We start from the raw sequence: 9,982 nt of genomic DNA, 5'->3' as shown, positions 1-9,982 counted from the left end.
CCACCATTTTACTGTTAAACCCAAAACCAATCAGCACACTTTTAAGAAACCCCCAATCTACTGTATCATAAGCTTTCTGAATATCAACTTTAAACGCACATCTTGGAGGACCCACATCTCTATGATAATTATGCATTAATTCTTGCGTTAAAAGAATGTTATCCGAAATCTTTCGACCCGGAACAAAGGCAGACTGGTTTATACTGACAATACTATCAAGAGCTCCCTTTATTCTTTCTGCAATAATCTTACTGATGCATTTGTAGAAAACATTGCAACAAGCAATCGGCCTAAAGTCCGTAACAAGCAACGGAGTCGAAACCTTAGGGATAAGCACAATAAGAGTATGATTCAATTCCCGGAGCAGGTTACCAGTATCAAAAAAATCTTTAACGGCATTATAAACATCATTGCCAAATAAAGACCAAGCACTTTTGAAAAAAGCAGCCGTATACCCATCTGGCCCAGGAGCTTTTTTTTTTTTTGGGTAAAGGGTTATCCCGGTAAATATTATAAATAACCAATAAGAACAAAGCATGTGCCTGACATAGCACACGCAACTACCAATAGAAAACATCGCCTTCTTGACCTCCTCCACCGTTATCTGTCGAACCATATAAGTAGCAACATCATGGGATAACCTTTTCGGAAATAAATCCGGAGCTGGCTCAAGCGATATGTCACCCTGAGAACCAAAATTTTTTTCATAATGCTGAACAAAAGCTTTATACACCATGTCACCCTCATAGAGTGTCCCTCCCGAGTCACTAATAACATCAATTCTGCTAAAATGATTTTTGGCTTTCAAAGAAGAATGAAAAAAAGCAGTATTCATAGGAAAGGTAGAGCCGTTAGGATCGTTTCTTGAATATCGTGCCATGATCTTAAGCGTACACTTGTCAAAATGTTGTGGTGCCTTATCTTGACCCTTAGCTCCTGAGATGGTGAAAGGGCATTGCCCTTTGGTGTGTTTGAAAGGCCAATTTTGCAAGAAAGACAAGATTTTTGTTACTGGAAGTGCCATGCGGCCCGCATCAGGATCAGACAAAGCTCAGGCGGGCCGCCTGGCTATGTCTGATCTGCACCAAGTTTCAGAATTGGCAGTTTTGGTCCCTGTTGCATGTTTAAGCCATTTCCGACACTTCTAAGGCCTGTAAAGCCAAATTTAAGACCCTAAAATGATGCCTAAACATTGTGGACATGAAACATGCTCAAAAATATGTCGGATGTTGGTTCGTTTGGCCGTACGAATGCGATGTTCGGTTAATTACGACGGAATGCGCATAAGCGCGAAAAACGATCCAAATGACGCGACGAATGGATTTTTCTTATGCCATGCACTAAGGCATAATATAAGGATGCTTACATAAATTTTTGGATGTCCGGATGTATTCAGAACGTAAGTTATGCGCGAAAGTGCAAACTTGTGCACTTTTTGACACTTTTAGTCCCTGAATGACCCAAAAGTTTATTTTAGCACACCAAACACCTCAAAGCCTATTTCTAAGCTATGTAAAGGATATTTATGGTATGTTTAATTTATGGTCATGTTCCGGAATGTCTGTTACAGTTCAAATTGGCATACTTTCGCAGTTTGTCAAGTTTAGTCCCTGTAAGCGAATTAACTTGTTTTTGCCATACCAAAGCCTTCAAAACTTATTTCTAAGTTATGTAAAGGTTATTTAAGGTATGTTGAGTATATTTTGATGTTCCGGAGTATTTGTCGCATTAAACTGAGTACGTTTACGCACCAGTTTGCGTATAATTCCCCAGAAAGCGATGTAAAGCTTGAAATCGAACAAGAGTTGATATGTGCAAATGATACACATATTTATACAAGTCGAAAGTATGAAATACAATATTTCATTGGCTTGGCGTTTGTTTGATGGTTGAAGTGACACAGGTGTCACACTCAGGAAAGCTTAAGAAGATTAACCCTCATGTTTGAAACATAAACCAAACTAATTAACCCTAAGATTAGTCTCGTGTTTCTTCATTTTTGGGTAAAGGGTTACCCTGGTGATTCTATTAAAACAATCCCAAATAAGTACAAGTAGTGAGGATGAATTCCACACTAGTTCATATACAGGACATGCCCCATATATGTAAGCCAAGCAAAAACAAAACCACAATACCTATGACACCACATAACCTAGCCTACTACACATTATGGAAAAATATCTAGTAGACAAGACAAAACAAAACAGAACAAAAATCATCCTCCATCATCAAAAATGAAACTGCCACAGACCAGCAGCCCCTTGACACGAACCAACAACACTCTATCCATTGGAGAACTTCGTGGACGAGGTGCTTGCCCCTGCCTTCGATAAACCGGAAGTCATAAATGCATTAGTTTCATTATAGCTTCCAATAACCTCCTCATCATCCGAGTCCTGCTGGTCATGTTGAACTTCACCAATTTTATCCACATTCTTACCCTTATCCGATAATACATCAAATGGATTGTGCGTTTTGACACTAGATGGCGGACCCGAGGTAGTAGCCCCACCATGAGGCTTGGATCCAATCGGCCGATATTCAAATTTCTGCTTCTGCTTATTAACAGGAAACCCTGCTTTCCTAGCCACTTTCTTGCGATCCACATCCATAACACCCTCTTTGTCTACAACCGGCTGCTTCACTTGATTCTGAGTATTGATTCCCTCTTGTTTGTACTGATTAGTGACCGGCCCCTTAGGAGCCCTCCTAGTCTGTCTCGGACATGTATCGTCAGAATGACCAAACACCTTACAATGAGCACACCTAAGAGGACTCCATTCATATTCTACCGACAATTTCACTTTACTAAAACCTTCCCCCTCCAATTCTGGAACCGCAATAACTATCTCCTCCTTAAACCCATTTTCAGCTGAATTTCTACTAGCGCTCTCGCGTAGCTACTCCTTCCCCAAGTATCCGTGCACATTGAAGAAGTGTACGAGTCCAACATTTTAGGCTCACCAATAGTCGTAGCAATCATACTCAATCCATCCTCCGTGTATGCCGCAATCGGAACATCATGGATTTTGACCCATACTTGCAACTTCTTTACCTCCTTCTTTTCTAGCTTTGAAGTAGGATTCCAGATATTCAAAAACATAGGCTGAGATCGGATAATCCAAGGACCTTCCTTAAGAACATTTATCATTCCCGCTTCATCAGCAAACTTAAAAAAGAAGAACCCATTAGCATTCATCATGGATTTTTGTAGTCCAAACCTCTTCCAACGAGTCCTCACAAAATAATCCACTACTGGGTATGCAACTCTGTCCCCTAAAAAGTAACCATACAGAGTGTTCGCTAACTTATCCTGTACCGCTCTAACCGAATCGCGAGGAAGAACCACATCACAGCCCTCATACGAAACAGGACTTGCAAGAGTTCTGAAATTTACCTTGACGGGCTTGGCTGCTAAAACCGAATTTGCATAGGACAAAGGTTTTGACGTGATACCTCCATCGCATCGATTACCCTGAGATACACTATCATCCAATGTTCCCGAATCCTTAGCATTTGGCCGCTCAGTCTCCACGGGCACTTGAACAGTAGACTTTAGCAATTCATCGATAATATTAAGTTTCCTTGGTTCAGTTTGAGCCGTCTGCACTACTCCCCGACGAGGCAGCCATGTATTACCCTCAACATCCAACACACGGCTGGCTAAACTCTCAAAAGAGAGTATAGGTTTACCACGATCATCCTGAGAAGAGGCCTCATCAATTTTACGTACATCCATTCGGCGAAAACCCTAATCCGAACAGAGTTTGAATGTCAAAACAGCCGCCTCAAAACTATACGCAGATAGTGGAGAACCCTAATCTGACGTAACACTGAATATTACCCCAAACCACGGTTGAAAAGTATTAATTGGAGACCAATCAATCAGCCGCAACCGGAACTGGACTGCCGTAACCCTAGTGAGAATGATTACTGGACAACCGTTTACCCAGAAAATTATTAGAAAAACAAAGAAGACAACGGAACCCTAGAATACGGCAACCCACTCTAACATCAACAGATTAGAACGATCAATCGAGACGAGGGATTGAATGAAACGGCTAGGGTTTCACTATTTCGCCAAAATCGCCCAGAGCCTCCCCATTCTTTTTGATTTTCATACGAAACAGGACTTGCAAGAGTTCTGAAATTTACCTTGACGGGCTTGGCTGCTCTCGTGTTTCTTCATTGGCGCCCACCGATTTTTACAATCATTTCATCTTCTTTTTTCTGAGTTTTTTCTGTTCTCTTGATCATGGCTTGTCAAGGGATAATCCCTGATTTCGGTTTCGGCACAAACTCTAACGTAGGATTGGGGGAGGACAATCCCAATGTCCAAGTCCAACCTACTGAGGAGATAGGTGAAATCGAAGCAACGAACACTAGGGGACCCTGCGCGAGCATCACTCGCATCACTCAGACGGGAACCCCAACAAGCATTGGCGCTGGTCCTTCAAACCCAGCTCCAAACCCGAACATTTCGGCGCTACTAGGGCTACCAGAAGGCAAAACTCTAACTTTCTGGTACGCCAAGCAGATTGTTACTATAAATGCTGCATTTCAGTCTTTGAGCGCACAACAAGCAATTTTGCAAGCAGAACCATCCTTGGTTACCCCTCCGGGTCCAAGCCAGGGGGCGCGCTAGTGTAGGATCGTTTTCAGACCCGAACGAGTCGATCAGAAGAGTTTTACTCAGTTTGAATGGCGGAAACAGACAAACTGAGGTAAATTCAACAGGAATACACTTTAAACTGTCTCTTTGATTGATAAAATGACTTTTACAGTGTGACGACACTTCGGCAGCACTTCGTCGCAAAACCGGAAGAATTGTTACATGATTTCGCTTGAACGGCACTATATATAGACAGTGAGGTTCCGCTTGAACAAGTCTCAAGCGGAATCACTAGTGTTGTTTCAAGCGAAATCAGTTCCTTAATCTCGAGCGGAATCAGCAACTATGTGATTTCGCTTGAACATGGCCTAATGCCATTTCAAGCTGAATCAGTTCTAAACTCCACTATCTCGTTTTTTGTGCCCTGATCTAACTAGCTCTATACAAGACTCAATACAAGACGAAGACGACAGACGGATGCACCAACAAACTCCCCCTCGGATGTTGAAGGAGTCTTCAGTGTCGAGTCTTCGCATCTTCAGTCTTTATCTGTGACAACCCGAACTTTCAAGGTAAAGTTCCATCTTTTAATCCTTATTTCTCGTTATCTTTCCCGATTATGATTAAGACGTTATGATCTTATAATCTTGTCAAACTGAATGATGCGATAACTTATCTAGTAATGTTTCGACATTTGGGCCGCATACCAAATGGGTCGCATCTTTACATGTTATCACTCGGCAACGTATTCAGCCCTCCACATGGGCCACCGAGCCTAATGAACATGTAAATTAATCTTGGTTCGAGACTGCGCATTACCGGTTGATCTAGGCCCACTTAAATAATTGACTTCGGCCCACTACGTGTTCTATTTTATTAGGGAATGTTGCATGTTCACCGGCCCACTTGTGATATAAATCACGTAGACCCTATTCACAACCTAAAATATCATTTAGCAAACCCTAGACCCCTAAGAATATCGACGGCAGCAGCTCTTGAAGAACCATCCCTTCGTAATTGCTCTAGCATACACTACGTCATCATCGGTTAGTATATTGTTACTGATTTCAATGTAGACTAATGACTTGTGATTTTGTGTGCTAATACATGATGTAATAATGTTAGAAATTATAAGTTGTTGGCTGTTATCGGTTTGTGTGATATCATTTTGTGTGCACAATTTTGTTAATGGATGCCATCGGTTGTGAGGATCCATGGAAGGAAGCCACATGGTTACACAAAATTTATATTCTGAAGGTGAACTGGGCGGCCCATGTGCGACTAAACCAAGCACGTGAACTTGGCGGCTCTTGTCTGTGCTGTATGTTGGCCATGTGCAACTAAAAAGTAATTTGTATATCATAATCACACAAGGTAACCGATTGGGTAGAAGATTAGGAGATGGGGGTTTAGTTAGTGGGTCTCATGGGCGGCTTGTAAGAGTAACAGCCAATGAACAAAAAAAGGGGCGGCCATGTTCAAGTAAAATTGTGTAATGATTAATTATTGAGGTGAGAATGTGGGTCGGTTGGTTGTGAGCATGGATTTTGATTATAAAATTTATAAAGGAAATCGAATTGAATTTCATTGGACCGATTGTTAACACTAAATGTAAGTCAGATTCCTTTTAGTATTGAAAGGAGGGAAATGCTTTTGTTTGTTATTGAACCGACCATACCATGATAATGATGATGCTATGTTGGGTTTATATAGTTCGTTCACAAATCAGGAATGGGGGATTGGGCCGCACCAGAATTGTCTAATGCACACATTTAAATTAGTCTATTAGATGTTGGGCTGCACACGCTATGTATGGGCCGGGTTATAGAATGGAGCATACTACATCGCACATCTACGTAAATAGGAATGTTATTTGTATAGTATGCGAACTCCACATGTATATACAGTCACACATTAGAGGCTCGGTCACACAAATCACCTTGGGCCTTAAATTGATTTGAGTTGCGCACTGTTAAGTTGCTAGTTGGGATATGAAGTGAATATGAAATTGCATGGTTAGACTGTATGTAGTATCTTATGTGATGCTATGCGTTGTTTGTGTGTACTATGTGATGGTAACAAACTGTTATGTACATAATTAATTGTTATGTGTACTCTTGATACATCACTAGTGTAATATGTGCAACGGGTATGAAATCTGCGTGCTACTAAACTGACCATTATCGATAATTATATTAGGATTTGGTTGATCGACTATAAACGAGTAACTAATCATACCGAGCAATCTCAGGTGAGTTCACTACATCCGAGCATGCGTCCCAGTGGTTGGGGACAGTCAGTGGGTATTCCATGGGGGGATAAGGCTTTGGGTAAAAACGAGTATATTGGTTAATGATCTCACCTATCATCTTTTGTAAGTCCCTCATCGGGTATTAGTTAGTAGCGCTACTTAGGTTTGGCACCCTCACACCGCTCCTGTAGAGGACGGAAGTGAACTAATGACCCAGTCTGGCCCAGTACTAGATAGGAGTACGTGGGAAGGGCAGTCGTGTATTTCAGGAGCCGTCATTGTTCGGAAATGAGATATTAACAATATTACTTGCTTTGGTTATTGAACTGTTTTACAACGGGTAACAAACATTTTCTAAAACTGTGAACTCGCCAGCTTTGTCTGATACGTGTGTTACATGCTCGCAGGTCCTTAGGTACTTGGAACGCGGGAACTTGCTGGCTGGAGGGCGCGAGTGGTCATGGTTGCTTTGCTGAGTTATTTCACAAACATTTATTTACTTTGATTGTGTGAAACATATACTTTGTTACACGTTAATGCTTCCGCTGAACTTATGGTTTTTGAACAACTTATGTTGGGATTTATTTATTATTAAATGATGAAACTTTATTTCAAACTTGTGATTCAATGTAATTGGTGGCTCATTGCTAGTCGTCACACGCCTAACAGGGACACTCCCTAGGTGGTAATTTTGGGGGTGTGACAGTTTGGTATCAGAGCCGCTGGTTATAGTGAATTTGGTTTTAAAACTGATTTATAAAACCAGACTATAACTGAACTGATACGACATTGACCATGACACTCAGCTCCAGGCAGCAAGGTTCGTCTCTTGTTTACGATTACATAGCATAGTTAGTACATACTTATGATTAGTGTTACACTCGAACGCACACTTGATATTGCAAATACGAATTACTATGCTAACTGGTTATACTACGTGTTTTAAGAATGAGACTCTACTTGAACTTACATGCTCTATGTTGTGATGTCGTTGGTCGTACTGCATGAATTTGGGGAAACCTTTCTAACAGGAGTAGGGAGGAACTGAGATAAGCATGCAAATCAGGTTATTATTATGGGTGCACACATAATACTAACGTGGGGTGCATGTGAATCCCAGTAAGTCTCGACTGGTGTGAAAAAGGAATCCCACGTTGTTAGTCAATCTTGTACTAGAACCTCGAAAACTATGAATACTATAGCAATACTTGACAACTGTTTGAAATGGACTGTTAAATCGTTCCTTCTTCCCATATTTGTAGAATCATGAACGGACGTGGTGGAGGTCGTCGTGGTGGACGTAATGGAGGCCGCGGTGGTGGACGCGGTGAAATCCATATGACCCAGGCTGAGCTAGAAGCATTACTCAACGCTCAGGTGGCTGCAGCCTTGGCAGCTTATCAGGCTGGTTAGCCAGCGCCACAAAACCAGCCTCCCCCACCGGTCTGCACTTTTAAAACTTTCATGGATTGCAAGCCACAGACCTTCAGTGGCACTGAAGGGGCTGTGGGACTTATACGCTGGTTCGAAAAGGCGGAGTCAGTGTTTGCGATATGTAACTGCCCAGTTGGGGATAGAGTAAAGTTTGCAGCAGGCACGCTTCAGGATGGTGCCTTGACCTGGTGGAATGCCCAGGTCCAACTGCTAGGTATTGAGGCGGCGAACGCCACTACGTGGGATGATTTTAAAGAAATGATGAGGGAGGAATACTGTCCTCGAGACGAAATAGCGAAGTTAGAGAATGAGTACTATCATCTGACAATGGTGGGGTCCGAAATCGAGGCGTATGTGAAGCGGTCATATGAGTTAGCTGATTTGTGTCCAAACTTGTCCCGACCCATGCCACGAAGAATCGAGTTGTTTATTAAGGGGTTACCTCCACGGGTGAAGGGTTTAGTTACAGCAGCGAACCTCAATAACCTAACCCAGATTGTTAGGTTGGCACATAAAATCGTTGACCAGGAGGTGGAGAGCGACTCATTGCCACCTCGTATTTCTAGCACTACCACAGCTGCCACTACTTCCACTGCATCTGCTGCTGATAGCAAACGTAAGTGGAACGATACAGACAAGGGGTCCAACTCCGCACAGCCTCAGAAGAAGACGGATACTGGCAGCACCCGCGGTTCCAGTCAGACAGCATCAGTGAATCAGAACTCGAGTAACAAATCAGGGCAGGGATCATACGCAGGGAAGCTACCCTTGTGCAGCAAGTGTAACTATCATCACAAGGGACAGTGTGCTCGTGTTTGTCATCGATGTAATCGACCAGGGCATATGGCTAGGGATTGTAGGGCCACTTTTCCAGCTCAGCAGCAGTCATCACAGCAGTCGGGTAGACAACAGACTCAGCAGAACCAGGGTACTCAGAAGGGGTGTTTTCAGTGTGGGGCTGAGGGGCACTTCAAGCGAGACTGCCCTCAGCTGAAGCAGAACACAGGGGGTAGTAGCGGGAACAACAATGCGGGTAATGTCGCGCGTGGGCGCGGGTTTGTGTTGGGAGCTGGTGAAGCGCGGAACGACGGCAACGTGGTTACTGGTACGTTTTCAGTGAATGGTGTTATTGCTTCTATTTTATTTGATTCTGGTGCCGACTGGAGTTACGTGTCTTTGGGGTTCAGTTCTCAGTTAGGGTTAAGTCCTACACTTCTCGTAATGAAACACATAGTAGAAATCGCAAATGGTAAAACAATCGAAGCTACACATGTTCTACTGGGGTGTAAAATCGATCTTCTGGGTCAAGTATTCGACATTGACTTAATACCTATTACTCTTGGAAGCTTCGATGTGATCGTTGGAATGGATTGGTTGTCCAAGTATCAAGCGGAGATTCTCTGTAAGGAGAAGATCATACGTGTTCCCCTTCCTGGTGGGGAATTTTTATCTGTTCAGGGTCATCGCAGTGGGACCCCGGTTAGCATTGTTTCAGCAATGAAGGCTCAGAAGTATCTGCGTAAGGGTTATCCTGCAATTTTCGCTCTTGTCACTGATTCACAGTCAGATGAGAGGAAGATTGAAAACCTCCCAGTTGTTCGTGAATACCCTGATGTATTTCCTGAGGAACTCCCTGGTTTACCCCCACATCGTCAGGTGGAATTCCAGATCGACCTCGCCCCAGC

The sequence above is a fragment of the Helianthus annuus genome, chromosome 11 (genome assembly GCF_002127325.2).
Source record: "Helianthus annuus cultivar XRQ/B chromosome 11, HanXRQr2.0-SUNRISE, whole genome shotgun sequence".
Lineage (NCBI taxonomy): Eukaryota > Viridiplantae > Streptophyta > Magnoliopsida > Asterales > Asteraceae > Helianthus > Helianthus annuus.
Note: the sequence above shows the minus strand (reverse complement) of the source record.